Source organism: Lepidochelys olivacea (genome assembly GCF_965140295.1).
Source record: "Lepidochelys olivacea isolate rLepOli2 genome assembly, chromosome: 15".
In the NCBI taxonomy this organism is placed as follows: Eukaryota; Metazoa; Chordata; order Testudines; family Cheloniidae; genus Lepidochelys; species Lepidochelys olivacea.
The window spans coordinates 31,766,777-31,792,667 of record NC_140425.1 but is presented as its reverse complement, the minus strand read 5'-3'; the positions used below and the strand labels follow the sequence as shown (position 1 = coordinate 31,792,667).

At 54.4% G+C, this 25,891-nt stretch overlaps 1 protein-coding gene across 4 annotated transcripts in view; it reads right to left on the bottom strand.

Moving 5' to 3' along the window:
- The window catches only part of FAM222A (family with sequence similarity 222 member A), a 104,589-nt gene that overhangs the window by 57,829 nt on the left and 20,869 nt on the right, over window positions 1-25,891 (bottom strand). Inside the window, exons 2-3 of one of the 4 annotated variants that reach the window (XM_084649249.1) lie at window positions 25,148-25,256; window positions 24,155-24,370 (exon numbers count right to left, since the gene is read on the bottom strand). The exons of 1 other annotated variant lie outside the window; for it this stretch is intronic. The gene's annotated coding sequence lies outside the window, so the exon portion shown is untranslated. Of the gene's footprint in view, window positions 1-15,886; window positions 15,969-24,154; window positions 24,371-25,147; window positions 25,257-25,891 lie in introns of those variants that run through there. 2 more of the 4 variants (XM_084649248.1, XM_084649252.1) reach the window with 2 other exon arrangements.

Below are 25,891 nucleotides of genomic sequence, written 5' to 3'. Positions count from 1 at the left end.
GCCCACGTTTCTGAGGCTGGGCCCCCAAAAATGGAGACACCCAGCAGAGTCACACTGACTTTTCTCAGCTGCAAAAATGCCTTTTGGTTAAGGCGGCAGAGTCATCCGGGCTGGGGTTTGACGTGACACAGAGGGCACCATGCATTCAGATGCAACGCTGTCACAAGCTTCTCAACTCTCCCCCAACTCAGGATGGAGCAGCCAAAGAACGGATTTCTCTTCGCGGCCTGGATCCAGGATTGCATTCAGCTGCCGGGAATGAAGTTAGCAGCAGTCAGAGCGAAGCTCAGTAAAATATTCCAGGCACAGCCTGACCCACTGAGTTGCCTGAGAGCAAGGGGAAAGAAATGCCTGACAACCTGGCAGATCTCCCCTACCTAACAGAACAGGCAGGAGCAAATTAGGGCAGATCGGCAAGTTGCTCTCATTTTCACAGCATTTGTTCCTATTATTTCGTCTTTGGCTCTTGGATTCTGCTGCAGCGTGAGGAACAAATAGACTGAACACACGGGAGTTACATACATGCCACATACATGTTATTTGTATTGCACATGCCCTGCTATCCACAGTTGTCCATACACATAGCCTGCAGAATTACAGGCTGTCCAATTTAGCAGGCCTGCCCCTGTGCCCTGCCACACCACAGAACAGTCAGGCCAGTGTCTTGTCGTGACAACACCACCTCAGGCCACGACCCTGGTTCTGTGACCTGGCTGCACGCACATCACACCAGACACGACTGGCCTGCAGGCCGGACATGCTAGCAACGACGCACCTGCTTACGTGAATGTACTTCTCGCGAGGACACAGCACGAGGCTCAGGGGATTGGAGCCTTTAAATGGTGGGTCACTGCTCCTAGGGCAGCCCGGACTAGCAGTGCCAGAAATGCATCGCCCTTTGATGGCTGCTTGAAGGCCGATGGACCCTGCAGCTCATTTCACATTTCCCAGCAGACAGCTATGGACGTGCCTTGGACCATCACCACAGCTGGCCCCCCTTGGCTAGTGGCAACAGTGGAGATGGCCAGGAGTGAATGGCCCAGAGATACTCAACTCCCCATTCCCCCAGAGGGGCTGGAGCTGAGACCTATCCGGAAAGACAGCGTGTGGGGATGCTTGCCTGGAGATGCTCGAAGGATCCACAGAGCAGGCTGCACTCACCGAACTCACTCCCGAGTAATAACTAACACCACCCCTGAACTGCCCTCAGGGCTTTTCCAACCTGTCCATTTTATTCCTGGGGCGTCTGCTCACAAAGATACCCAAGGACCCAGCACAGACAACATGGAGCGTGCCCTGGCTGAACAGGGAGTTTGCTGACCCAGGAAATGGCTCCTAAATACCCGCTATTGTACATTGATGTCTCCCAGGTCACTCCTGGAGCTGCCTGCGCTGAGGGGGCTCCCAGGCCAGCTAGGCAAGCCCCAACCAACCTATCGAGGGAAGCACCCATCCAGCTGGGATACAAAGGGCAGACCTTCCTCTGCTGGGACCAGACCTGCACCCTCTGTCCATGCAGTTCCCACTGCACCAAGGATTTCCCTCCTCCCACTCCCCACCCCCCACGTAGACACTTTCCCCCTCGCGGCGGCTAAAGTTGGAATAGCCGCTCACTCTGCTTTAACTGCAGTGCACTGGCTAACGGTTGTGTCTGAGCAATTATACAAATAGCTTTTTCCTGAGCACACTGGACAGACGGTCTTGGAAACCGCTTGCTTTCGTCTCTGAACTGACGAACGATCTTGAACACACGGGGATTGCTCGCTCCCTGTCTCCCCCTCCACCTCCCAGGAGCGGTCTCTCCCCCTGTGGGAAAGCAGGCTGCAGAGTACCCTGTGTAACTCCCAGCAGAGGGCAGGTGCAGACGGGGCTGATAAGGTGGGAGCTGGTTCTCGGGGACATGCGCCCTCAGATTCGTCCTTCAGAACCGGCCCCACCTCCGGAGCCAGGCAACGACATGGAGAAGGGAAAACACCACCTGTTGCATCACTGAAGCAAAACCTTCAAGTGCAGCCATGCTCTGGCCTACGGCCAGCTAATCCAGCCAGTTCCAGCTCCCCTCAGGGACAGTCAGACGGCCCAGGCCAAGGGGCTGGTTGGCTAGTCCTGCAGGCTGGGAAGGGATGTTCAGCACTGCTGCCCCAGGTTCCCACTTGTGCACAGAGGACAGCACTGTTTTGCCAGCTGCTTGGTCAGCCCGTCCTTAGCAAGGCTGAACTGGGTGCCTTACGCTGAAGCCTTGATTTAGTTGGGATTGGTCCTGCTCTGGGCAGGGGGTTGGACTAGATGGCCTCCAGAGGTCCCTTCCAACTCTGTGATTCTATGATTCTAAGCCCGAACAGCTCATCACAACCAAGCTTGGTGCCCCCTGGAAGCGCCAGAGATGACGGAGAGCTAAAAATGCAAAACTGGCAGGCAAGGAAACCGGCTGCCAAAATCCCACGTGCCCAGCCTTCTTTCAACCCGCTACCTCCCCAGATGGGAAAACTCACTGCCCTCCTCTCCAGCAGCAGCAGGATGGAGGCAGATTGGAGCAGGGGGGGGATTGCTATTGACCCTAACAGAGATCACAGATCACACTCTAACCCCATCCAGGTTGCCAGCCCAAATGCAGCTCACGCTTCCCCGGGGAGTCAGCCTGGGGCCCTCCTTGCACTTAGCTGCCCTCATGATGTGCAGTCCCAGAAGTCTGCACAAAGGAGGGGGCAATAAACGGGATCTCTCCCTACGGTGAAAGGCGACCCGCGGGGACGGACCGTCCAGCGATGATGGATGAGGAGCTCAGCAGCAGCAACTTCCCTCTGTTGCTATTTATGCATAATCCAGTGCTTGTCATTAGGAGCCTCCAGGCTCAACCCGGTGCCTGGAGGGAAAGTCAATCCCGCAGGCGCTTCAGAAAGCCCAGCAGGTTGGTTAGAGCGAGCCAGTATTTCAGAGATGGCATTGATCTGCCTTTGAGAACAGCCCTCCAAGACTCTAGAGCCAATTTCAGCTTCCCAGTCTCCCTCCCCCAGAACTGGTTGGGCTGAAAAGTTCAGCACACGCGATACTCTTTTCAGAGACAGGTGGGGTGGGAGAATGGGAAGAAGTTATTTCATGCTGAACAGGTGTCTGGAGAACCCAAATTGGGCTGTTTTCTACTAATAATGAAGTATTCATGAGTAAAAGCCTTTTCACGACTTTCTTAAGATACTAATTTCACAACAAGCGCCTTGTTACCACGCAATTATTCCAATCTTGTATTTTGCTGAGATTCCATCTGTCCTAGCCGCTCTTTAAATGAAAGACAATCATGTAACCACCTTTCATTATTCACTATTTTCCTTTCAGCAAAGGTACCCTAAAAGAAATGATTTCCTCTGAAAGGGACTTTTATTCAGTTTCAAAACCAATTTTCTCCTATTACTGTCTTAAAAAAAAAAAAAGGGAGTGTTTTTATTTCATACATTACGTATCCCTTGTTAATGCAGCTCACAGTAAAAGCAGCAGTATCCATTTTCTGGCTTTGATTTCTGGTAATTTTAAAATATGCCATTACAATCAGGCAGAAATTATACAGTTTGAAAAGAGAATGAAGTGCTTCGTGTTCAGACTGAATGCACTTGACTGTTCGCTAGTTCGCACATCTCCGCCGGGACTGGGGGTTCATTACACAGCCCTGCTAGGAGCAAGGTTTCAGATCGCTCGCTCCCGCGCGTGCGAACTGCCCCACCACCCTCAAGTTTGGTAAAAGCCGGGAGGAGGATCGATCAAAGCAGGAGCTTCCCGGCTAACTGCCCTGGGCATCCCAGTAAACCACAGCACCGGGGTGTCCCCCCCAGGAAGGATCCTGCTTTGTTGGTAAAGGAAAGCGCCTGACAACGGCAACAGGCCGTGCCTCTGCAGTGGGAGCCAGAAGGGCAGCGTGATAAACCGCCACCGTTAAGTGTTGTGCGTGCATGTAGGTGAGCAGAGGTTAAGGGGAGGACTATGAGCCTTGGACAGGTAAAACAGACAGGTACCAAAGGGAGAGCTTTAAGCAGATTAGAACAGCCCCAGCCATCCAGCAGAAGACCTCTGTGCAGGCAGAGGTGTCTGAGCTGCAACGCTCACTGTGCAAGGACCCTAGCCCGAGATCATGGCAGGCCACGCTCAGCACCACTCCCTCCTGGAGACCTGCCCATCTCCCCATCCTTGAAATGTTCACAGCGCCTCCAGCGTGAGCGCACGCACCAGAGGCCCAGCCCAAGTGCCACGCGCATTCCCGGCCTGCAGGAGCCCATCAGACGCTGAGCAATGCAGGGCAGGTGGTGACTCGACTGGGGGAGCGTGGGGTTTGCTGCAGAGATGGGCAGAGTGAAGCGACTGCCCCTGCAGGGACGGACGCACCGAGCCAGCGGTAAGAGGAAGGCATGGACCCTGCCTGGTTTAGTGTAGGTATCCAGCTTACCTGGGTCTGGCCCACGCTGACTGACAGCTAACCCTAACTGCAAACCCCATCTATCCGGGTCTCCGCTGAGCCTTCAGGGCTGCCGCAAAGAAGCCACCATCTGGCTGATTAGCAAAAGCATATCACCTCCTCCCCCACACAAAGGGCCCTCTCCCCCCCACGGCGCTGCGCTAATCCCCACACCTCTGCTGGCCTGGCATCACCTATTGTAATTCTCTCCTTGTCCTTCCCCCACAATTCACCCAAGGGAGCCAGTGGGGGTGGGGGAGCTGGCTCCCTTCCTCCCCACGTACCCTGTGCTTGCACCTTTGCAAAGGCACCCGAGCACAGCTGTCCTTGGAGACTCCCTGCTGATCAGGGACCATGTCTTAGCAGCAGGCTCTTGATGCTCCAGGGTTGAGGGGAGAAGTCGGCAGAGGGGAGCCGGCTGGCGCCAGGCCCGATGCAACGCAGGAGAAAGAGCAAAAAATGCTGTCAGATGCACAAAGGAAACAAAAGCAGAGGGGAAGCCATCTTCCCATGCTAGCCGTCTGCCATGCTCCGAGTAACAAAGTTTGACCCCATGGAATACAATGGGAAGCTCAAGGCTTTGACTTGGATCTTCGAGGCGCTCAAGAGGTTGGGCTCAGGACACCTAAAAGGTACCTAAAGCTTCTGGCCAAGAGCGAGAAGGAAAGCTCTGCTCCTCAGGCCGAATGCAGCCACCCACCGCAAGGGTACAGCTTGTCTGGGCAGGAGCGAGAGCTTTCTCCAGAGCCGGCCCGAGACTGAACCAAATGCCCCCAGATCTAAGCATCAGCACAAGCCTCCCCACCTTCTACTCCAAGTGCAAGGGGCATGTCTTCTGCCTGGCTTGGCTAATGCAGACACCGAGCCCAACGCATATCCAACATGAAATCACAGGGCAACTCCCACTCCACTTCTCCTTGGGGAGAGGGAAGGAGAAAGGACGAACCACACGCGACGGATGCTGGTCACATCATTTAATGCATGACTGGATGCTGCAGTGATGAGGGCCTGGACAGAGCAGAATGTTCTTGTTGGACGCTGCCCCTTTAGGAGAATGGGTCAAGGGGGCGGTCTGAAGGGGATGTGCACACCTCGGTGACACTGGCATATGGGGAGCAGTGGATCGTCACTACCAGATCATGTTAACATGAGCAGGAGCTACTGTAAGTAAAAAAAGGACAAGTGAAGCAGCCCTAAAGTTTGTAAGCAATAACGATGCTTTACATTCATATTGGCCCTTGCATCCCAAAGCACTTTACAAGCAGAAATAATTTCACCCACCAGTGGAATGCAGCCACCTCTGGAGTGGAACAGAGCAGCTGTTTCACAGCAGCACAACACACAGTTGAAATCAGGAAGTGAGGAAGAATCCTGTCTCCAAGTGAAACTGCCAGGTGGGAATTTAGGGAGGCAAAAATGTAATGATGGAGATTTGGGCTGGACACCTGGACTGATACCCTGCCTCTGGTGAAGCAGACACATGATCATAAATGACTGAGTGGGTCAGAGCCTGGGTTTTAGGTCTCATCTGAGTGGCCGCACAGTTGCTCTTAGGGCGTCACGTCCAGAGGGACCACCATGCAACATGGAGCTACCAGGACTGGCTGGAGTAGCACCCAGGGATTTTCCCGGAAAGGCTGCCGACAAAGCCGGGACATTTGAATCGCATCCTTGCTCTCCACTGGGTCCTGGCCCACGTGTGATAATGCTGACCACCTATTTTGCTGTAGCACATGGGGCTGAGACGAGACACTTGCTGTCCTTCCCTGGGACCTACAGGAAGCAGCTAATTGCTACTTCTGTAATTAGCTGCAAGCAAGCAGCATTCTCCCTGCAGGCTCCCAGTCCAGGTGACCAGCATGGCCTGATTGTTGCTCACACAAGGGCTGAGAGCAAACCTCAGAAGGGGCATCCCTTGGTCCTACTCAAAAGGCACCATAACAAATGATTAAGGCACTTTCCAAGCCAGGATGCAAAGCAGCCTCTCCCCTGGAAACTTGCAAGGTCTCCCCCTAAATCTCTTCAGGCTGGGCCTGCAGCAATCTGAACTCGGCTGCGTGCTACCTGCCTGCGAGCGCGGCCATTCCCTTCTCAGCCAGTGACATGCCCACCCTAGACCTCGAAGGGCCAAAGCAACCTGACTGTACAGCAACAATGGCAGCCCTGGCACAGCCGGAGCAGCAGCGTGGCAGGGCCTGGAGAGACGAAGAAGCCACATGCCAGACTAAATAAAGCCACCGATTAATTCAGATCACAATTTTGCCCCAGTCACCCAGTGTCACACAGCTCTTAGCAGAGACAATTTTTAGACAGCTAAGCTAAGCTTCGCCCCATATTAATGGGCACATCTAATAACGTCTGAGGCTCCCAGCTTGAGATGCTCATCCCCAAGTGCTAATGATTCCACCAGCCCTTCTGTCCTTAAGTGTCTTTGTCTTGTCACCCTTTAACCCTTCCCAGCCCAGCAGCACTTGGGGCTCATGCATCTCCTTGACAGCTCTCCTTCCCGGGCAGCACCGGCTGCCACCCTGCACCTCCTTGGCCAGACCAGTTTCCCGCTGTTTATTTGGAAAGAAGTCCCATTGGGGCCTCCTGCTGGGACGTGGCCGCTCTTGCACAGGACCTCACACTTCCAACGGGGAGGCAAATCGGCGAAGGGAAACCCCCACCCACACTCCAGATTATTCCCCGAGGGCTTCTCAAAGCTGCACTGGCCTCCACCAGTCCGGCGGTGCTGGCCACATTCCCCAGACCAGCTCCCTGGAAAGGCACATCGAGATCAGACCCCTGCCGTCTACTCTCCAGGTCAGCTGAATGGCGAGTGCCCCAAGGGATGGGACATCTCCCCCTTCTCCGGGAGCTGTGCCAGGCCAATAGATCTCACTGCTAAGGACAACGTCTTGGCCACCAGCCCAATGTCACCTTGTCTCCTTCCATCTCCTTGTTCCCTCTCCCCTAGGGCGTCTGTGATCCCGGGTTTGGGCCCCAGTACCACAGCCCTTCACAAAGAGCTAACCTCTCCCCCCACTGTGAGCTGTCACTACCCCACGGTAGAGAGAGATTCAGTGACACGCTCAAGGTCTCACAGAGCATGTGGAATCACACCCCGGTCACCTGGGTCCCAGACCAGTGGCTTGGCCATCCTTCCTGCGGATCACACCCTGCCCGTGCTGCAATTTAACCTACGACCTGGTGAACGTACCCTGGCCCCTGGGGTGAGGCCTCTCCCATCCGGTGCCCTGGCTTGGGCAAAGCCTCACACAGTTTGTGACGGGCCATCAATCAGTGCCATCCCCTTTAATGCAGTATTGATGAGCACTGCTGCAATCAGCCTTAAGGGGGCAAGTTAACTGCATCTGCTGAAATGAAAGGGATTTATCTCTCGCGCTCTCTTTTTTAAGGCAAAAAAGCTGCGGCTTTTGACATAAAGCAGCCCCGGCAGCTACGCTAATTATCAAATTAGATTTTCTGCTACAGTTCCCTGCGCATACTAACGCAGCTGGGGGAGCCAGCCCCGACACCTCCCCCCGCTCACAGCAGGCCTGGGGTATCTAGCACAGGAGTGGGGGGTGAACCTGCTGGAGGAAGACTGAAGACTCTGGCAGCGGAGATCAGGCGCCTTCGCGTCCCTATAAGCAGCACATTTGGAACTTCGTGGAACCCCAAGTTGCCCCAGTGTTTGACTGGGGGATTTGCTTACCAAGGAGAGAGACGCCTCCCCCCACCCCCTGGGGACCTCGCCCCTCGCAGTGCATCCTGAAGCAGGACTAAAATCTAGAGGCCAAGCTGCTGATTCTTCAGGAAGTGAAGCCAGAGGCCCAGACACTTTCTTGAGCATGCAGTTCTTGGTCTTGGACACACACTGTGGACAAGCAAATGCACACAGACCTCAGGACTCAACCCTCAAGAGGTCTGATCCCAGGATTGGCATTTGAGCCTTTCCACTGAGGGCTGAGCTCCTCCCGTTTCCTCCCACCTAAATCTCTGTTTCGAGGGCTTTATGCCACAGGCAGCTTCTCTGGATTCCCACTGAATGGAAGGGGCCAGTTCTTAGAGCCTAGAAGAACAGAACTGTCCAGAGGCCGGACAACTCTGCTACTGCACACACGAGACCTCATCACCCCACGTCTCTACTCACCAGCCCAGAGTCTAACAGAGGGAAAACAGTGTCTCTACCCCCATGTGTCACACCAGCGACAGGGGCTGCATTGCAACGGGTGACCTACAGGAAGCTCAAGAAACGAAGCACTCCAGTGACTTCAAAGGTCAGTTTCAGCCCAGGCCTAGGGCAGAGCCTGGGCTTTATTAGGACTGGACACCCGGTCCAGACAGCACCGGCCTCAGCCCAGCCTCAGGCCTCTCCCATGCAGCCTGTCGGCTGGGAGAACTCAGCCCCGCAGCAGGTTATAGCGACCAGGAACCAGCTGGCCCTGCTGCTCTCCAGACCTGCATCAGTGCAGTGCCCCGCGAGAACTCATGCCCCAGGGCCGCCGCCCAGGTAAAGGCCATCACCACAGCAATGCGTCAGCCAGCGCGGGGCCCGCAGAGCAGGGCAGCATGGCCCCTGGAGGCTGCTGGGATGGAGACCAAACACGACACCGTCACTGTGGGCGCTCTGCACCCTGGAGAGCTGCCTGAGGACGCGGCAGGAGAATGGCTCTGAAGGCAGCGGGGCTGCGCCAGGATGGGGGGGGGGAGGCTAACACAAGCAAGTGTCGGCCAGCCCACGCCTTCACCTCACCCCCATTCCAACTCCTTCCCGCAAAGTCCCCGCCCCCAACTCTGCCCCCTCCTGCCCCTATTGGACTCCTTCCCCAAATCCCTGCCTCTTCCCGGAGCGTGCCGTGGTCGCCCTCCTCCCCACTCCCTCCCAGTGCTTGCCGCCACAGAACAGCTGTTTCACAGCAGCAAGCGCTGGGAGCTAGTGGGGACGTGGCCCGCTCAGAGGAGGAGCGGAGGTGAGCTGGGGAGGGTGGGGAGGGAAGCTTCCGGTGGGTGCAGAGCACCCAGAATCAGCACCTATGCTCGGAGCAACCCTCACTGGGGTAAGGCCTGGCCATGACCTGGGCACAGAGGAGCAGAGGGCTGGCGGCTTGGGCGTCAATACCGGGTAATAGAGACTCGTGCACCGCTTGGCCATTGGTTCAAACGTGCAGCAAGGTCGGAGGGCTGGACCTTCTCCCTTCCCCCACAGCTCGTGCCCTGCGGGCTGAAAGGGCTGCCATGGCCTCACCCGGCAGGACACGGATCCTGCAGATTTGTAGAGCCCTGCATAATAATTGTGCTGGGAGCCAGGCCCAGATAATGCACCCTGTATGTGAGAGGGCGGAGATGGCCCCACCGCACAATAGGCATCTGTCCACTCGGTGGCATTTCGTTAATGCTTTTCAGAAAAGCCTTTGCATCAGCTGACAGGAATTGGACACTGGGCTGTTCCAATGCTTACCACTAGCTTAGTTAGCTCCATATGCATTTGAACTAATTCCAGTCAGCAGGATCCGATTTAGTTCAAGCTGTTCTGGCTCTTTCGCCACAAGAAAGATGACACTCTGCACTTTTGCTAACCTGCCCCGAATTTGGAAGGCCTCTGCTGAGCATGCTCCGAGGAGCTGGGGTGTGAGTGGGAGATCTGCAGGTTTAGATCCCCTTCCACAGCCTGTGCAATGGGTAGGGGTTTCGTGCGTGCTGCAAACTGGGAGGCATGGATGCACAGAAATGTGTTCTCAGTGCTTGAAACAGCCACTTGGCTACCGGCCACTGACAGAGGGGAACCTTTCCCTGGCGAGGGATGGGATCAAACCCCTTCATTTAAGCTATCACTAAATGATCTAGTCCTTACCACTGCCGAGACAACTTTCCAGTGGGACTCCTTTCAGTGCCGGTCCTCTAGCCTGCACACGGTCTGCTCCAGAACTCACAGGTTTAGCCAGCAGCAGCGTGAAACTGGCCAGACGCCGGTCAGCTCCACCCCAGTATTCAAAGCTGAGCAATCCTGGCAGGATTACCCTGCTGCTGCTTCAGAAAGCTCTGAGCAGCTGCGGAGGGAGGTTCTCGCATAGCTGCTCCTAGACCTCACAGAGGGACCTTCCCTGGTCTTTTGTATTAACCTTACAGCCGGAGAGGCAGGCATAGCCCTCCCGATAGCAGGTGTCTGCTCTTGCCTAGATGTTCCGCAGGGCAGGAATGAAAGCCCACGGCGCGTCTGAGCAGCATCCCCCTCTGGGCTGAGTGAGGCACCTACCGTTCCCTGGGAGGGGACTGCCATTCTCCTCTACTGCACTCTCCGGAGGGGAAGACCGTCTCCTTCCCACAGCAGGGCCCACAAGGCTGCTCTTCTCACCCTGTTTGGAGTCACAAGCCCCACCCATCCGGAGGAAGGGGGTTTCCCCGGCAAAGAAGAGCATGAAGAGCAGAGGCTGCATTAGCAGGTGCTGTCAGTGCAGATCCCCGCCCCCGTACCGGGAATCACTCTGACAAGTTGCACTGGGAAAGGTCACGTCACTCTTCATTACTGACAAAAGGGCTCCTTCCCCATCCCTACCCAGGGGGAGGCTGGCAGGGGCGGGGGACCTGGAGATTTTAACCCTCTCCGCACTGGGAGCCCAACCATCCCCTAGTTCTGGGGAGGGGACAGGCTGGTGGGGAAGGACCAATGCAAGACAAAGGCCTGGTCTACACTACTGCTTTCAGCCCTTCGTGCACACCAACACGGCTCCCGCAAGCTGGGATCTGCGCTGGGGCTGCTTCCAAGCAGGTGCAAAGAGCCCTGTGCACACGAGGGGTTTGCATGGATGGAGCTGCAGCTGGTGGTAACAGGGGCAAATCCCTTGTAGAGACAAGGCCTAAGGGGCCCCGTGCGGATGACCGGGGGGAGGGGGGGGGGGAAATCAGCATGCAGCACTCAGCACAGGCTCACAGATGTTGGGAGCTGCAGGGTTTCTGGGGGGATAAGCTGTCTTGGAGACCGTCTGGCTTCCTGCTACTGCAGGTGGCTGCTCTGGGAGAACCAAAGAAGTGGGCCCTTTCCCCGTTTGACTCGAACCACTCCTGCTGGGCTTCATTTAGGCCAGGGCCTTGAATGATCCTCGCCCATCACGGATAAAGCTTAAAGAGCACAGGCACAGCCATTCCCCTTGGGAACAGGGATCAATCGCTACTGCTATCCTGCCTCTGATGGAGGACAATACCCAACACTTCAGCAGAAAGCAGAGGCCCTCCGCCTGGCTACCTGTGTGCACGTGTCCCTTCCTGACCCCTGCAGCAATTAGCCAAAACCCTGGAGCATGAGGTTTGATCACTTCCCTCCCAGGACCAGCCTGCTTTGGAGTAAATGAGGGAGAACATGTGAGGAAAGAAGGAAGGAAGGAAGGAAGGAAGAAGAGACGGATGGGATGAGGAGTGGGGACGAAAGCACGGCACAGCTCAGTCTGGATTCCCCTAACAGTAGCCTGGCTCTTCCCAGCTGTAACACATCTTGTGACTGAGGAGCTCCTAAAGTGCCCCTTCATTCCCAAGCCCAGGCTGGGCCCCTCCTGGCTAGGCAGCAGGCAACAGCGCCCTCCTGACCTGGGCATTTCACAGTGTATCTCCGCGATGCAGCAAGGCTGCTCCAGCGCCAGAACTGGCCCAGGAATCGAGACAATTCACGTTTCTCTCCACATCACTCTCCAGGAGTCGCACCAGGAAGAAACGGCGAGAGTGGATCTGAGCTGCTGGCGGATTCTGTTCAGGACGGGTGCAGCAGAAAGCAAATGGCAAGCTGGGTCTTTAAACGTCCTCCTCCCGAACCCAGGAGAGCCTGGATCTTCCTCCTGAGCCCAGGCTGCCAGAGGCAAACACAGCGTCCTCAGCTAAAAGCAGGGTCTCCGTTCTATATTGACTGCTCTGGAAAGCTGCCCTGGATGTTTGGCTGGGGCACTCCCCTCCTTTATTAACTCCATTCCACAGACTTTTTCCAGGGCCTGCTAATTTTGAAGCCCTATCTCTAAATCAGACTATTTATAAGCCCAAGGTCTTTGTGACTTTAATAAAAAAAATACCCTATGTCTAAAGCTCCAATGACAGAACGCTTTGGCACCTTCTCTGACATCAGAGGCTGATAAGACCTTCTTATCTCCTCCAAGAGCCTCAGCGAAGGTCCCTTCTGCGAGATAAGGCCAGCGCAGCTGTCGATAGAGGCTTTCATAGGCAAGGATTTAGATAAAAGAAAATGTGACAAGGGGGAGAAAATAGGAACTTTCAAAGTCTAAGGCTGAATTGAGTTTGTGCCGCTCCCCTCGGGAGCACAATGACTAAATGGGATTTTAGAAGCAGGCCTCTTGTTCCAAAGAGAATGGAGGATCTTTGCAGCAAGGCCGGCTCCCATTTGTCATTTGTGCCATCCGTGCTGAGACGCTAATAAAGCTGGGGGGGAGGGGAGGGAAGCACGGATCGTTCCAAGGTGGCCCATTCTGGAGGAGGCTATAGGTGAGAACAAGCATGTTCCCCCAACCTCGCCCCCCTCCCCGATTTCAGCGAACGCTCCAGCTGCTGCCCAGCACAGTGACGGGCGTGGAACAGCACTCGGATGACTCGGCTTTGCAGTACAGAAAGGACCTACCAATGGCACTGTCCCCTCCTGCCACATGAGCAGCGTCACCCCTGGGGCAGCCCCAGCTGGAGTTCGCCTGGCACGCCATCCAGACCACCGGTGTCTAACAGGGGCATGGGGCTGGCAGGGGTCTAGTACAGTGTCGGTGAGTGGAAGGCATTGTGGCCAAGATCAGCGAAGGGGTTCCAGTAACACAGGGATGGGGTGGGATAAGAACCAGAAAAGAAGGGAATTCTTGGAACTGGGAGAGACCAAAGGAGCGGTTACAAAACCGAGAGGAAAGGAAATATTTTCAGGAATGGATGGAAAAATATCTGTTTTAAATAACTCCCAAGCTTGGCCCTGCATTATTACGAACCCGTAAGCACAACAGTATCGGGCTCACCTGCAAGAATGCGAAAGTGAAACCGAGTCCTAGCAAGGTGAGGAAATGAAACCCGAGAGCTCTTGGCAGCAACCTGTGAAACTGCAGGAGGGTGCTTGTAAAGATACAGACAGGCCTCGACTATCCCGACAGCGAGGCGCTGCACCAAAGCCTCCCCCATCGACCAGCCGGCTCTGGCTGATTCAAGCCAGGCCCAGAACGTTCAAGAGACACGTTCAGTTCAGAGACTGTGTTTTACGCAAGCGTGACTCCTTCCCTAGGTTGGCAGAGCGGCAAGAACGGCCGTACCTCAGGTCACTTTTCGCCACGGGGGGGAGTTTTAGTGATTTCTTTCCTGCGTTGGTCCCAGCTTGGATAACGAAATCCGAGCCCTCCGATTCACTGCTACTTACCGTCCGGTTCACCTGCACGCTCGACGGGTGGCTCAGGGGCAGCACTCTCTGGGGCTCGGTTTCCCTTGCCAACCTCTTCCGGGTGCAGTGCCTGGCACAGTGGGGCCTGGCTCTCAACGGAGACCTTTCGGGGCGAGGGCAATACGGAGAATAACCAGAGTTCCAAGGTCTGGGTTTCGAACAGGGGAGGGAAATGTGCAGTCAGTTTGCCAGTCCCAGCGGCCACTCGAGCTCCAGTGGGCAGTGCCCACGGCAGCCTGGGGACGGTCCAGCTTACCCCACCGTGGCGATGGCGCTGAAGCAGCCAGCAGCAGTGACATTGCCTCATGGCCTTGCCCTGTTTGGTGCCGCCCCCTTCACACGTGGGCCAGCATCAGGAAAGGTGCCATGCCCAAGCCACCTCCTCAAAGCCGTGTTCGTTCCTCTAATTGCTTTTCCATAATTAATGTACATCTTCGAGCACTTTAATCAGGCCGGTAGCTGCGGCCCCAGTGGCAGAAACCAGCGGTTGCAGCCACAGAGAGCGGGGACGTTCTACCCAGCCAGCTGTCGCTTGCCCTGGCCTTCCTCCCAGCCATCCCCCCCCTGCCCAATGGAAGGCAGGGAGCCTGCCCGCTGGCAGGACCTCAGTGCCAAGCCACTGGCTGTACGCCAGGGCGGAGCCTGCCTGGCTCCAAAGCTCGGCCCCAAGAGCCACGTTCCCAGCAGCAGGCTCAGACGCTCCAGGAGGCCACGTCTGTGCTTCGCCGGAGGCGGCCGCCTAGCCCAGTCCCACGGAGAGGGGCCAGCATGACCCTTACCGCACTGTTACAATGATCCGAGAAGGGGGAAGGTGGGAGACCCCCACAACTGGTCTCCGGCCACTCTGCCAGCTGGTGGATGGGGCATCCCCAGCAGGCGAAAGGCAGCCGGGGGAGGCCAGAGCCGCGCTTTTGGCTTGCAGAGGCTCCTCCTGCGGCCAAACGTCAGGGCAGCAATTGCGGCTGGCTGGCAGGCAGAGCTGCGCTCCCCTAGCGAAGGCTGAGCCGGCCAAACTCCATTTGTCGTCCCCGTAATGAGCCCAGCGGGGAAAACCAACGTTCTGGCACGTACAGCCACCTCCGTCGCCACACCAGCACTTCCTGCCCACCAGCCGCTCCCCAAGCTGAGCGCGCCCCGCGGGCATTACGGTGCCTGACTCTGTACCAAAGCAGCGGCAGAGTCCGGTGGCCGGATCTCATCCCGGTGGCCCAGAAGCCAGCAGGGGACCATGGGCATGACATCTGAGCCCAGACCCTGCAGTCTGCACCCTCTCTGTGCGCACACAGGGTGGCCTACAGCCGGGGACGGCAGGCTCCAGAGCAACGCTCCGCCTTGCCCCAAGCAGCCCTGGGGCAATGAAAGGCACTGCTGAAAGGCAAGGATATTACGGAGGTAGCCATGCTCCAGACAACGGATCAGAGAGGGGACGCCAGGGGTTTGGGCCCAGAGAGCTCAGTTCTATCAGGTAGAAGAACCACTTTGAGAGGAACTGAAAGGTGGCATTCCCCAGATACACCACGTCGGAACAGAGCTCCTTCTAACCGCCTCCAAATCCCCTCCCTAGGCGGCACGGGCAAATTGCTTTTGTGCTGCACCTCGCACAATGGGGTCTCTGGGCTTTACTGCGATACAAAGTAACGCGTTATCGCCATTCTACAGAAGGGAAAACCGAGTCACAGAGCGGTTGAGCGAGTGACTGAAAGCCCTCTTCAAGAGTCACTGCGTGTCCAGGCTCCCAGGCCTGCACGCAGACCCCTCTCTTATCTCTAACTCAGCGCAGCCCCGCTCTACGAACAGACACGCTGGCAGTGCTGAGGATGGCGGTGGAGAAAGCCTGGCTTCCCGAGCAGCATCTCTCAGAAATATTCTGTGCTGGAAGTTACCAGGTAATTTATGCTCAACCTCGGCAGGGAAGGGGAGGGAGGGGAGCGAAAGAAGGGCAGGCTAGTCAATTAGCAAAGCTGACAGTTTGGTCCCGGAACGAGTTAACATGGGAAAGGTCACCCCTCGGTAAATTATGGGAAATATAAGATAAAATCAAAAAGAAAGTTTGACGACACCTTGCCGAGGGCTGCAATAAAGCACGGCGCGTTACCATCGGCCACGCGGCGACCTTCCCCTCTCGGCTTGCAAATGTCTCCATCAGGCCTGTCTAATACATTCAGAGCCGCCAGCTCCCTGCTCTCCCCCCCTCTCGCGCACACAAGCCCCAGGCCTTCCAGAGAGCCCTGTTAATAATTAAATGTTAATCTAAAAAGCAATTTTAGCTGCAGTACTGAAGATCTGGTTAGAGATTACATTAGCATGTAAGAGTCAAGGGTAATTTTCTCTAACCCCTCTTGTGATCTTTAAAACCCATAGCTCTTAAAGCAACACAGACGCCTCTGATTAAAACTGGAGGTTGTAATGGAGAATGATGCTAAAAGTGATTATTTTCCTGCTTATTATTTAGCTGGTTTCTTTACATTTTTGGGCCAGCTGGTGAGGAGTTCTCCTGCCCTTCACCCAGCTCCCAGCCCCCCCACCCCGTCCCCCGCACCATGACAGAGACAGGAATAAGAAATGAAAGTGCCTGGTAATGGCTAGATGGATTTGCATACTGCCAGATTCTGCCCCAGCTCCTCTCTTGCTTGGTCTTTAAAGGACGATTTGCATAACAGAAGCAGGCTCAACTAGTCAACTGGAGGCCCAGCGGCCCGGATAACCTGGTTAAAGGTCCCCAGGAAAAGGCAGCAAGTGCATTGCAAGGACAGTCATTTTCCCAGGTTCATGCCAGCTAAAAATAAGACCAGCTTGGGCTGCCTCTCCTGAAGGACCCCAGCTCAATCCCTGGCCCATACTGCTCCTCCTTTTATTACAGCTGGGGAGGTTTGGATGGAAACCAAAGCGTTGTTCCTTAGAAGGGAACCAGCTGATCCTCCCCACTGCCACACCCACCACCACTGCAGACCCACTGGCCAGAGGAAAAAAACATCCGCCCCATAGAGCGGGTGACTGACCTGCCCCGCATACTGCCAGGGAATTGCTCAGCGGGCAGACAGTGTTCAATCCCAAATACCCCAGGGAAGATGGGGGAGCAAACAGCCCTGCCCCCAGCCAACTGGAAACTAGTCTATGAAGAGACACCAGTGACTCCTGGGGGGAGAGGCGAACACAGGACAGCCCTTTAATGCACACCTGTTCGTACCTAAGGCCCTGGTCCCACAATCTCGACAGCTCAAGGCAATGCCAGCAGGGCGCAACCACTGCACCAAGATGGTGCTGCCTAACCCCACGCCCCGCCCGGGCCGCAATGGCACATCTGTTCTGCGGGGAGCGGTCCCTGCGGCCAGCGTGCCGGCAGTCCCCACTCCGGCTGGGGGGCCTTGGCGAGGCAACCCCAGGAACGGAGAAGCCAGTGAGAGCAGCATGGGGAGCTGCAGTACAGACAGCAAGACGCAAGGGCCCATCTGCACTAGTCTCTGCTGCTACCACGGTGCAGGGCGACGGGCCCGTTTCCTAGCAGAGACCGAATGCAAAGCAATGCTTGGCATGGAAGCCTGATACTTCCATCACTAGTTCTCCCATGGGTCAGCACTCACGTCATCTCCGGGGAGAGCCAGCCTGGGGCTCTTCCCTCCTCCCTGCTGCAGGTGGGGACAGGGAGCTAACACTGTGTTCATTCACCCAGCTGGCCGAGGTTTGGCTGCAGTAGAAGGAACCGGTGGTCACCAAGCTCTGCCTTGGTGCTCAGGAAGAAGTGTACGTATGGGCGTGCTATAAGCGCTGGGTCCTTCTCCCTCTCGCAGGGGGAACGTCACCTCCTGCAAGGCAGGCCCCCAATGGGCATCAAACCCACTCCCTCTTATGGCGTTCCCAGCGGGCCTTTATATAGCGAGGTAACATTTGGCTGCCATCTCCCCACTCCTCTTTCCGTTGCCTTTTAACACCATGGCAATAAGACAAACTGCCCAAGGTTGCCACGCAAGCCAGGAGTTTCACAGCTCTAAAACCCAGGGAGCTAGGGGATGTTATTTTATGCAAAACACCCGTCTAAAAAAAACCTGAAAAACCCCAAAGCAGGTCCCTGCTGGACCGATTCTTCAATTAAAAGAGCAGCAAAGCAATGAGCACAGCTTGGTGGCTTATCCTTTGTCCTTCTGGAATGGTTCTTTTAATTAAGATAGCAATAAAGTGGAAGTTCGGCTCCGCCATGACCTCCTTAACACGGCCTTGGGCTGACTTTGAAACTATTCATAAGTCAACTCAACTTAAAAGGCAGAAGAGTCCAGGGTAATTGCAAAAGCTACACTCTCCTGCCCGCCTCCCCCAGTGCTGGGCCTTGCAGGTTTCTCAGCGCAGCCTCATTCCCCAGACCCACGCCCAGGCAAACGGGATACCACCCAGGATGCCAGCACCTGCAGGTCGTCTGCCCTGTGTGTGGAAGAGAAGGAGCAGAACCCAAGGAGATGTCACCCTGGGCTGGTACCCCGCCCGGGATGATGCAGTCGTGTCACATGCGTACAGCCTTCCAAGAGCATGGGCCCTTGAAGAACGACAGATTAGGAGAACAGCTCACAGATAGGGGCACAAAGAGAATCGCTAGTGACCAGGGTGGGCGCTCACGCCCCCCACTTTCCCCCGACCCTGGGCCAGTTGTCCTGACGTTGGCTCCCCACACACCTGTCGTGGCACCTCAGGCTTGGCCCGTGCTTCTGCCAATGGACCCCGACCCGGGCCTGTCGCACCCAGCGAGCTCCCCATGCCCCTCTCAAAGCACCTCAAGCCCAAACTGCTATTTTGGCCCAGGCGTGCTCCAGAAGAGAGCCCGCTACACTGCATCGTGCCAAGTCGGGTGGTGTCGGAGCTGCAAGCGCTCAGTGTCGGCACCAGAGCCTGCGCCCCAGAATGTGGAGGATACCGCAAGTCCGACTGGGATTCCCAGAACGAGACCCCAAAGGGCCTAGCCCCAGGAATGCCTGTTGCCTGTACTCAGCCCACAGAAAGGCCTTTGGCAACCTGCAGTGCATGGAGCTTGGCAGCTGGGGAGAGGAGTGGTGGGAATACATGCGCCGTATCAGCTTGTTAGCTCTCACCAGCACTCCCCACCTAAGAACAGCCGCCTCCCGGACAGCCCCGCGAGAGAAAAGCCAGACTAGCTTTAGCACCACAATACACCGGCTGAAAAGGCCAATGCGACAGCTTCAGCCCCTGTGATCTTCAAAGCCTGGTTATTACCTATTTCCTGCCTCGGGGGGTCTTACATTCAAACGCCATTTAACAACCTTGTTCTGAAACGCAGCCTGCCATACGGCATCCCCTGGTTTGGGCCAATACCAGACACAAACAAGCCAGTTTGCAGCAAAAGCTGAAGTGTTGAGCCAGTGCCTAGTCGTGCTGGCTGCACAGACCCTACTCGCCTCGTTTGGGGGCCAGGTTTTGAAGTTCTTCTAACAACTGTCAGCAGATAGTTAAAGAAGCTGCTGAACTTTGCACATCCCCATCAGAACCAAACCACCTGGCAGGGAAGCCATCAAAGCCCAGGCTTGCTATTTCTTCACCATTCTCCACTCATCAGCTACAAATAAAGGCAAGAGGATCAAGAGGGGGAGTGAAGTCTAGGAAGTGAAACTCACCAGTCTAATTTTGCAGTCCAACCTGAGAGGGACAAAGGAAGTAAAACAAGCAGCATCAGCAATAAAAGGGATGGAGTCAACGTTAGATATTCTTTCAATTCCAAGAAAGCTGCAGGGCTGTTAGTACCAGGCTCGGGTTTCCCACTCACCCACAAACGATAAGGGCTTTGCTAAAACAAACCGACACCCGTGGGAATTTCTACAGAAAATTTTCCAGGATTTGAGCCATTTCTTTTTTAAATCTCCCAAGAGCATCCCTTTAAGGCACTGCTCAGCAATCACCACACCACTGATTCTGTCCTGATCCTCGGCTTCCGACCAAATGTTTTCCCTTCCAACTCTGCTTCGAAAAGTGCCTGTTTTAAAAACAAACCCAAACTCTTTTGCTTCTCAATGAGGCCACAAAAGAAGGGACGAGGACTTTAAAAATTCGCCCTGCATAGAAAAATGGCTGTGACAGCACAAAGAGTAAATTGAATCAGAGAATGGGAGTAAATTGCCTAGTGACTGTTACAAATGATCTGATGGAAGAAATAAGGTATCTGATGTGTACATAACAGAATTAAAAAAAACAACCCAAGTGCTACTGAGCATTTGCAGGCACCGAGGTGGGGGCTGGGGCAGCCTGGTGAAATGTGTGTGTCAGCTTTAAGGAGGCCTCCCATCAAATGAGCTATTTTGGACAGAGATTAAAGATCTATTTTAGCTGTGAGCAAGAAGAGCGCTCTAACAGGTTAATAATGATCCTCGAAACCAACATGCCTTGGATGCCTTTGTAATGGCTGCCGACTTGGACGGCAAAAGAACCAGAGCTGAATAACCAGGTCGAGAGAGAGACTAAAAGAAAATCTGGAAGAAAATTCCTTAGCTCGGTTACTAGCGACACCTTTGACTAGGAGGAGGATCTTGTCCATCGAAGACCCCAGTTCTGCAATGTACGATGAGGCACAGGAGCGCAGCGCTCTCGTGGCTCCACAGAAAACTGGCTGTTGAGTCCGATTTGAGTCACCCCGCAGGCCCACGCTGGGCACTGGGGTTTGGAGCCAAACTTTTCATCACTGAAAAACCTGGATTTTTGTACTTCCCTCAGGGCTTGTCACACTGGCAAGTTATATTGGTGTAAGCGGAAGTGTGAATCCTATCGCTATAGTTAGACTGGTATATAACTCCCTAGGTTGACTTTTCTCCTGGAATAAGAGTGGCTTTTGGGTTTAATTTATGTTGCTTTGGAAAGGGGTATTAGCTAAACAAAAAAGCCACACACTCACGTACGGTGCGTTTACAACACTAGTGGAATCTTTAAATCCAAGAGCCACATTCTGGTTTCTTTTTATTGCAAAATGCTCAAGGAAGATACTTTTTTGTTTTAAAGCCACTGCAAGAACACAGATCTAGCAATTTCTGGAGTTGGTAAAACCCCTTTTTAAAAGTGACTACACGTTGTCCTTTACTTCAGAGCCATTTTACGGGGCCATTTCCATTGCTTTGGCGGATTTGCTGTAAGCTCATGGAACAGGGTCACCGCCTTCACTTTGGCAGCCGGAGCAGGGTATGCAGATGCAACCCCCAGGTGGAATGGCCAGGCATTTATCAGAGAAAAGTGCAACATGAAAAATAGAGGTAACATTACTTCTGAGACTTGAGAAATCAGCGCACTGCACTGAATCCAATAACAATGCCTCCAGGCCTCGCTGTACTGATGAGCTACAATTACTACTTCATTACAGGCAAAAATGCACCACCGATGTCCAGTAGAATGGGCAGGAAATAGCATGCCCATATTTCTTTAGTCCCACGTCACTCACAGGGGAAGGGCACAGCTCTACTCCCCTTGGCAGCCCCTCCCCCCCAGCCTGGAAATTACAAGAGGAGATATTCTTAACATGAGACGTTGATTTCAGGTAGGCAGGTAGAAGATTTTTGCTCCTACAGTAACCTCAGATTCCTGGAATGTCACTCCCATCCCCCAGCCTCAAACACCCAAACTGATATAAAGCAAGATCACCAGGAAAACAATCAAGGCAGATTCACAGACCTGAATTAGCAACTGGGTATGGGGCACACACCCTAGACGCTCTGTTGAATGACCCTCTATAAATACCTAGCAGAGGGAAACGTGCTGCCATTCTGATGGAATAGAGCCCGTTGGTATAACTGTGCAATGACACGCTGACTTCTCACAAGAGAGAGACAGACATCTGAAGGAAAAATTACAAGTGGAATTATAAATTAAGCCCCTCCGCAGCCTATTGATCAGGGAAACGTTTGTTGAGAGAGGCGTCTTGTTTAACACAAGCTGAATGTATCTAACAATCACCATCTTGCATTTATATAGGACAACCCAGGCTGAAGGATCCACAAAGTGCATCACAAACAGCACCAGTGAAATGCAGCCACCTCTGGGGAGAAAAGCAACAGCCAATCAGCACACAGGAGACAGAGGAGAAAGGACGCTGGGGCCAACATTCACTCATCAAACAGGGATAAGGGCTCTTTAAAGGGCATGCGGTGTAGACGGGACTTTCTGCCATTGTTGGGGTGGAGCTGGAGTAAAGCAGAGTGGGCGAATTGTGTTTAATGTGAGAAGGTCTGAGCCCAAAGGCAGAGTGGCATGACAGAGTGGTTGGAAGCTGGAAGGGACATGTCACACCTGCCTTGATTGGAACTGGTGGCTCCAGAGAATCTTGACATTTTAAATGGGGGAGCTGAGCCCATGACGCTATCAGCCTGCACTGGCCACTGTCAGAGACCAGATATTGGAGTAGGTGGGCCCTGGTCTGATCCAGTACAGCCATGCCTACCTTAGAATAGCTATCGGGGCTCAGATACGGGGATGGGCATAGCATAAAACCCTGAGCAAACCATTTCATGCAGGCCCCTACACTTCAGGGGTTTGCTTCCCCTTACCCCCAACCGATCTTGACATAAATCCAAGGATTGTGTGATATCCATTCCCAACGTGAGCAGGAGGCCTCAGGAGTTGGGTGCCTGCTTCAATCCAGCTCCTGGCACCACAGCCCCCAGATGCGGCTCTCCTTGCCCAGTGATCACCAGGAGGGAAGAGCTAACATGCAGCGGAGCTGCCATGTAACCCTCCCCCGGCAGGACGAGTCATTGCAGCACCAACTCCTGGCCAGCCTAGCTGCCTCTTCAGTGCCCGATTCGGAAGCGGCTGCCTGGCGTAGACAGGTCTGGGGGCAGTTCGTTAGTGGCTCTCCACTTAAAATTAACATGAGGCCCAAGGTGACACCGAGAGCAGCCACGTGCTGCCGGGGGCTAGATTAGGAGGGCTTATCTCTTGCCAGCTCATAAAGAGACACAAACACTGCCTGGATGCTGTCTGCTTCGATTTACAAAGTCATCCTCGAGGGAAGAGGAGGAGGGTGCAGCTCGCCGCGAGACAGAGCTAGGTGAAAAGCAGCTGAAAGAAGCTGACTGGGGTGTCTGTAATTGGAAGTGGAGCATGCGTACACATCTCCGAGCAGAAGGTCATTAGGTGGGACCAGAAACAAAATGTCAGACCCCAGCCAAGGCAGCAAACACGCTAGCAAAAGGTCAAGCGCCGACTTGGGTGGTTTCATTTTGGGGCAGGAACAGGAAAGAGCCAACGGACGCACAGGGCCAGCGCGCGTCGGTAGCAGAGGCTCCTGACGGCGCAGGCTCCGACCATGCAGTGTTTAAAATCGACAGATTTCCCCTCGCTTTTACACTCGCTAAGTTGCGTAGGATCAGGGCGCGCGGGAGGAATGCCGCCTTTCAAAGAGCTGCACCGCCATCACTTTGAAAAGAAATCACGCTTGTCGGACACAATTACGCTGTGCTTCAATCCCGCGCGCGGCTCTGGCTGCCGCATGTTCATAGGAGATCAAGGGGAAGAGTTTTCAAGGTGGCACCGCGCCCCTGGGGGCTTCGCTTCTCGAGGACCAGCCAGGCAGCCTGAAATCTCAACCGCTTCCCCAAGGACCTGCCTGCCCCTGCACTGCTGCTGCTCCTGCTCTCCCCTGGGGAGGTGGGTTTTCCCCGCTGCACTGGGACCCTGACACGGCCGCACTGGGACGAAGGCTCAGGGCGGGGAGCCGGCAAACACAGAGGCATTTTGCCAAGCAGCAGGGAAGGGTCACAGCACCGGGGATTCCAAGTGCCAGCCTGCACTGGCAGCTCAGGTTCAGGCCACAGCCATCAGGAGAGACAAAACCCGGCTGTTCAGACAGCCATAGGAAATGCTAACTGCTCCAGCCAGGCTTCCAGTCCTGAATGCCCCCACCCTGAGCAAGACGCTAACCCAGTTACACACACACACACACACACATAGAGCACACTGCCTCCCTTTCCACGGTGTGTGCAGTAATCCCCACTCCCAGCTGTCCTGCATGCATTTCAGCCTACATGGCTCTTCTGCACAGGACTTCGTGCTGAGTTTCATTTCAGTAGCACGAATACCCTTAGCCCCTCTGCTCCCACCATTAAAGGTGGCTCCAAGAGTGAGGGGGGCTTGGCAGAGCTCAGACAAGCTCCTGGAACGCAGAGGTGGCACGGACTGCCGTTTGAGCAGGGCAGCCAAACTGCTGCTCTGCTAATCCACTGGGTCTCTACAGGGAGGCCTAGACGGGACTGGCTTTGCTACATCTACACTCCCTGCATTTGGCCCAAGAGCTGCTCACGCCACACATCTCACGAGCTCCTGAAGCGTCACACCAGGAACACGCCGCTCACCTGCGCAGACCCAGGGCGGCAGCAGCCAGGGGGCAACTAGCCCAGCTCTTTCCCAGCTACGCTGCAAACCAAGGCAGAGCTGCACTGGCTCATGTAATTACAGGCCCAAGGGCTTGAACGGTGAAAGAATCTAAGGAAGGAATCCAGGGTAGATCACACTGCTGAAATTACTATAATCAAAGGCTTTCACAAAGACTTCAAATGCAACCAATTATCCTGAAAGGCAAGGGAAGAAAGAAAACAAATTAACATGTTTGCATAGAGCCTTTGCGGGCCACACACACACACACAGAGCACAACCTACACACGTCCGACCTTGTTAACGCAGACCACAAATTCACCCCTGCGCTCCAGCCTGGCAAGTGCCCCAGCCGGCCCGCACACCTGCACAGAACCACGACACCGCGGTAGCAATGCAGACAGCACGCTTAGGTTACTCGTTCCGGGCAGAGCACTCACTGCTCTTGCCTTGCCCTACACGCTTCCGTCTGTAAGCGGCTGGCACCGTCTTCATCAGAACTAGCCTGTGCTGGGGAGCACCCTCCTCCAGCCTACACAGAGCCTGCGGCTGACATCAGACCCTTGCCTCCACGTCACCTCTTTGCTCTAAACTCTCTAGTCTTTTCGGTTCCACAGGAGAGTTCGCCACAGCCCTAGGTTGGCGCCCACCCTTTACCCTCTTCTTACCACGCTGCTGGATACAATAGAGCTCTCGGCGAACGGAAAGCCCATTTTTCACCCCGCTCTGTAAGTTTACGGGCAGCACGACTCCCCCATGTCCCTTTTCCCGCCCACCCCCTTCCCCTTTGCCCTGGGACCAATGAACAAACACAAAAGCCCTATCTCACATCGGCTCACTCCTCTTGGGCTTGCCAGGATGGCCCGAGGAAACCTCATTCTCTCTGGGAGATGGCTCTTTTCACAGCACGAGGGGAGGTGGCAGGGCCCCGGTATGTAATCAAAGACGTGCATTGAGGAAAGCGATACATTTACCAGTCGACAGATGGGGAAGCTATTCAAGGCGGTGATCTCCTAAAGCTGCAGCGGCTCCCGTCCCCACCATCCTCGCCTAATTAGGTTATGCTTCGTCTGTGCTGCAAGTCTGCAAAAAAAATAAAAAAAATAAACTCTCTCTTTTAATATTTAAAAAGAGTCCATCACCCTAAGTCTATTTTGTAGCACAAAGCTCAGGAGATTTAAACCCTTCTCACCCGGGGAGATGGAAATGAATGGTATTCTTTAATGAGCTGGTTCAGCAGAAAAGATAGATTTTTAAGATTACAGTAGGAATTCTTATAATTGATGTGTACTTTTGTACCGGGGATTATACCACCATCCGGTCAAATTCCAGCTTTCCCCACCCTGCGCTCTCTCCCCTTTGAGATTTCCTTCGAGAGGAAACACACGCAGAAAACAGCACAAGTTCTGAGCAGAGAGACGAAAAAGCTCCCTGCAAAAGGAAAATTAACAGGCTTTTCTTATTTAGCTGTAGATAATCCAACATAACTGCTGAATGTGAAAATAAGGTATCTATCAAGATTTATATATTTGTTTTACAAAGACCTACTTTCTCTTGCTATTTGAGGCCAGATGAGCCTCTGAATGCAAAGTAATTAAAACGAACACAGAACAATACAAGAGCCCTCTGAAGAATGTGGAGTTTCCCTTTTATGTTTATAGCAATTGTATGAAAATGTACAACACAGAATGGCAACAGCTGACAAATGAGATGAAACA